The sequence below is a fragment of the Balaenoptera acutorostrata genome, chromosome 7 (genome assembly GCF_949987535.1).
Source record: "Balaenoptera acutorostrata chromosome 7, mBalAcu1.1, whole genome shotgun sequence".
Taxonomy (NCBI): domain Eukaryota; kingdom Metazoa; phylum Chordata; class Mammalia; order Artiodactyla; family Balaenopteridae; genus Balaenoptera; species Balaenoptera acutorostrata.
Window position 1 is genome coordinate 13,238,177 of NC_080070.1, and position 5,279 is coordinate 13,243,455.

Consider the following 5,279-nt stretch of genomic DNA (forward strand, 5'->3'; position numbering starts at 1 on the left):
AAAGAGCCGAAAGCGCAAAATTTAAGGGTCACCAAAAAAATGGGAATCAAAGTAAGTAGTAATGCAATGTTTTCAAAAGTCAGAATTAAGGCAAAAAATTCGTGAATAAAACATGAAAATTTTTATTAAATACAGTATCTGAGCCAGATAGGATCCTAAGGCACCAAGAAAAACGTGTGCCCCTATATACAAGTTTTTATGTATTTAAAAAAAACTTTCCAAGAACATTAAAGTACTTGAAGAAATATTGAACATCTGAAAATTAGGTGTATTAAAACTAACAACATTGCTTTAAGTTTAAATATTTTGCTTATACCAAAAACATAATTTTACCTTCCTGGCTTTAATAGAAGTCTACTTCTTTGCTTACTTTATTTCCAATTGCAAGAGTTGCCATGCCTGATCATTTTTCCTGAGGAAGTGGCATTAACTTCAGCTTACTGATCTTGCCTTTATTTAGAATTCTTATATTTTGTTCATTGTGGATTTTTCATTAATTTTAATATCTTAAAAATATTGCATTAAAGTAGCATTCATCTTGAATGCTGGGTTTCTTGGCCCCCCTTAAATTTTGTCTCGTTCCCCCTAATCCTGGCCTTGGTAAGGAAGAGGGGAATGGAGTCCCATAGACTGCAGAATACAGGCCAGAGGGAACCTCCCCAGGCCTGTCCATCACCTGGTCCTGGCACTGTCCAGCTTCTAGAAAAGGTACCCTCCACATCATTCTAATAAGGAAATCTCCTCCTCAGGACCCTACTTAAAACCTTTCAATGGCCCATTCTTGCCCTAAAAGGAAAGAACACGAACTACTTCATGTGGTTTCCAACACATACCCTAACCCGCTCTTAAGAGTATGACTTACTAGTTGGTATATTTCTTGATGCTTACCTCTGTTTTACTTCCACCTTCAAGATGTTTAGTCCTGGAAACATACCATGTTACACTGCCTTCAGGCCTTGCACAGGCATTAATCCCACACTCCATTAATCCCACACTCCACTGTGTTACTACTGTAACATACCCTCTGATGATTTCCTATTTAAAAATCCTATTTCCACTTGAGCTGTTGAGTCAAGTGAAAAACCGAATTCACCCTTTCCTTCAAAGCCAGTTTCCCTCTTCTAAGCTCCTTGTTTGTTTTAATGGTACCAAGATTCTCCCAGACTTGAACTTTGGAATCATCTTTGACACTTCTCACTGATCACCTACATCTGTTTCATCCATATCCAATCACTTGGCCCTAAAAGTTCTATCTTCATTAGGCCACAGATCTCTCCCTCTTTCTTTCTGCTCACAAACACTTTGGGGTAAGGAGTGTGGAAAAGTTTGTTTAAAAATAAGAAAGCACCATGCAAATTGAAAGTAGACACACCTTTGGCAAACTTTTATAACCTTATGAATAACATCTCAGTGGAGAATCTGGGCTAATCTGAATTCTCTCTCAGACAGGAGTTACCAATACACGTTCTCCTTAGACTGTTGGCTGGAGAAATTTGCAAGTGCTGTTTTCTTTGACAAAGAAAAACATATTAAGATGTATAATGTCATGGAAGAACAGAGTTAAAACATTTTCTTCTGTCATCAAATAGATCCTCCTTCACAATATGACAAATACTTCAGCGTTGCTTTACTCTGTCTTCAGCATCAGAAATGCCCTTTCCACATACTTTCAAAATTCTCTGCTCAAATCATCTTTCCTTTGTTCTTCCATTTCACTTTCTTTACACACTCAGGCTATCTTGTATTAGAATTTAAATGCCCATGAAGGTGCCTCCTCTTCCCCATTGATTGTGAGCTCTTAGAGAAGAGGGACCTTGTTGTGAATATCCAGTTGGCAATTATGCTTTAAACAAGAACAGGCCACAGGCCAGAACAGAGAAATAGAACCTAGAAGGATACTCAAATAGGCCTGAAATTAGAAAATTAAAAAAAAAAAAAAAGAATCTAGAAGAGTAGCTGAAATGTATTTTTTAATTAAACATACCACTTTTACAAGAATTTACAATTTTCATTTTGGTGAGGAATTCCTGAAACCTCTTCATGGTGTGCATATACCTGCACACACTCTAACATAATCATAAACTTTCTGTAGTTCATCCATGGACCCAGAAAGTACCTTCCCAATGCTGAGAAGTGGTGAAAGCATCATGGCTTTAATCAGTTACAGTTACCCCTGGCAACAGTGGAATAATTCAGGGCTTTCATCCTTTGCAAAGCTAGCTGAGAAAGAGACATGTCTATCATATATGCCCAAGTCCACAAAGTTATCTTTGGCCTTGCCTTTTTTTTTTCCTTATGTTAACAGATCAATTTTAATTCTAGCACCTGAAGCTATACAAGGGTGTGCATTATAAACTTCATGGAACTGTTGTACACATTCAATAAAGTGACAACTGTGCAATACCACTTAGTATCTCAAAATCAGGTACATACTTTGGAATTGTTTAAACACAATCCACAGAATTAAAAACAAAATCAGAAGTCATCCACAGTTATACTAATTGCCAATTAAAAGTTTTATCACTTACTACTTGATATAATAGTCAATATCTAGTAGGGGATATTGGAAGTGATTTCAGATTCTCATACTGTTGTACTCTGTTGGGAAGGTTTCTTGAGTAGCTATGTGACTGGGCAAAGGTGGGTACAACTAGGACCAGAACAACATGTAAGGTTCTACCACAGTTTCTGTAGTTTTCACTTTTTTTCCTTTGTCAGTGAAAAGTGAACAGTAAGAATTAAATGCTTATCTTTACATATACACAAGGTATGCTGTGAAAGCATATTTGCTAAAAATATGGAACGCTTCACGAATTTGCGTGTCATCCTTGCGCAGGGGCCATGCTAATCTTCTCTGTATCGCTCCAATTTTAGTATATGTGCTGCCAAAGCGAGCACTGGCCTTGCCTTTTTCCCCCCCTAAATTAAAAAAAGTCTCAGCTATAGGCATCAAGTGGTAGCAACCAGGGTTGGCAATGCTTTCTCACAGATAGGAAGCTTTGGACAATTTCAGTGCTGTAGAAGAACGTTTTTTAGATATTTTAATCAAGTTTTCACTTTGCTTTTAAATCAGTTTTTCCTCAAGCCTCATAACTATTGGAAAATTACAGCACTTATTACTTAAACTGATTACTATCATGTTTTACATTGATTCAAAAGCAATTTTAGCAATACTCCATAGTTACTATGGCTATTTTTTTGTTAATATTTTTTTGAATTTTTGAATTTTATTTTATTTATTTTTTTATACAGCAGGTTCTTATTAGTTATCCATTTTATACACATCAGTGTATACATGTCAATCCCAATCTCTCAATTCATCCCACCACCACCACCATCCCCGCCATTTTCCCCCTTTGGTGTGCATGTTTGTTCTCTACATCTCTGTCTATTTCTGCCCTGCAAACCAGTTCATCTGTACCATTTTTCTAGGTTCCACATACATGCGTTAATATACGATATATTTTTTTCTCTTTCTGACTTACTTCACTCTGTATGACAGTCTCTAGATCCATCTACGTCTCTACAAATGACCCAATTTCGTTCCTTTTTGTGGCTGAGTAATATTCCATTGTGTATATGTACCACATCTTCTTTATCCATTCATCTGTCGATGGGCATTTAGGTTGATTCCATGACCTGGCTATTGTAAATAGTGCTGCAGTGAACATTGGGGTGCATGTGTCTTTTTGAATTCTGGTTTTCTCTTGGTATATGCCCAGTAGTGGGATTGCTGGTTTGTATGATAGTTCTATTCTCAGTTTTTTAAGGAACCTCCATACTGTTCTCCATAGTGGCTGTATCAATTTACATTCCCACCAACAGTACAAGAGGGTTCCCTTTTCTCCACACCCTCTCCAGCATTTGTTGTTTGTAGATTTTCTGATGATGCCCATTCTAACTGGTGTGAGGTGATACCTCATTGTAGTTTTGATTTGCATTTTGTTAAATTTTTTAAAAAAATCAACCTGACAGTTTTTATGCAATTCAAGATTGACATTTTGGTTCATACAGAGATTTTTAAGATACCTAACTGTTCAGGCTGAAATGTTGACATTTATCCTTCAGTGTTCATCTTTCTACAGCTTTAGATAAATAGCTTCTATAAATTGGCAGATGTGTTAGAGCTTAGTAAAGCACAGTAGTATTTCTTTATAAGATTTCTTTAACTCAAGATTGTCTGTTGGCACCTTAACGTCAGTGTTCACGTTTAAGAAACAGAACTTCATGACTGAGGATGGAGCTTCTCACTGAGGCCAGGGGTCAACTTCCAACTGAAATGGAAGGGATTAAATCCCGAACCCATTGAGGATCCAGTCCCTCTCACACTCAGTGTCTGTGCAGCTGCCTGCTCTTTTGGTGACTTCCTGCTACTGTGGAGCCCAGCAGAGAGAAATGGAGAGAAACCAACAGTCTGGCATCGGGTCCATTCAGGTGCTAGAACAATCTTTGAGGAACATGGTAGAGAAGGGGTCGTAGGTCCTACTAGTAGTTGTCAATGCCTAAGAAGAAAAGTGTAACCACAGAATTCTGGGCTATACATTGCATACTCTTAATAATATACCTGCTTATAAATCGCAAAGTGTGGTTGACCTTGCAGCACTGTACCACAAGGGACATGGCTGGTGTCAGGGAGGCAAGAGATAAATTAACTCAGTTTTAAAACCTGAATAATCAACTATACTCCAATATAAAAAAAATAAAAATTAAAAAAAATACATAAGAGTACAGGGGGGAAAAAAAACCTAAATAAAGACTCATTTTTTAAAATGTCATTGGGCAATACAGAGCACTATACCCCACTTAATTGCATGGGAGAAATTGCTACTCCAAAACAGAAGAATGACGTGATGGTTTGTTCAATGATTTATTCAATTTTAAAAACTTCTTAATTTGCTTTTAAAAATTAAGGGAAAAGAAGAAAACAAGGCAGCCAAAAAGCCTACAAGCCATGAAGAGGCTAACGTCATTAATATGACACAACTAGGAGTTCTCAAATGCCTTTACGACCAACATTATTTTGTATCATAGCTTGGCCATTATTAGCTTTTAGGGCCGTGAAGCTGGGCCTTAAAGCCAAGACCTGTTAGTACCAGCCTATTGAATGCTCTCTCCTATCTACTCATGGTTTCCAACATAAATTTCGTATTCTTTGTTAGTTACATATTTATAAAGAAGAGTGCTTTACTCATATTTGGCTTTGGACAAGATAAAAACCTTTATTTACAAACATTCTATTTCTTTAAAAATATATATACAGAGTAAAGGATTTGGATAAA

The 5,279-nt window shown here is 36.8% G+C and overlaps 1 non-coding gene across 1 annotated transcript; it reads right to left on the reverse strand.

Moving 5' to 3' along the window:
- Nucleotides 1-2,791: 2,791 nt before the first annotated feature.
- Nucleotides 2,792-2,898, reverse strand: LOC114237065 (U6 spliceosomal RNA). Its single transcript, XR_003622860.2, has one exon. It is a non-coding gene; the product is annotated as a U6 spliceosomal RNA (small nuclear RNA).
- Between the last annotated feature and the right edge of the window lie 2,381 nt (nucleotides 2,899-5,279).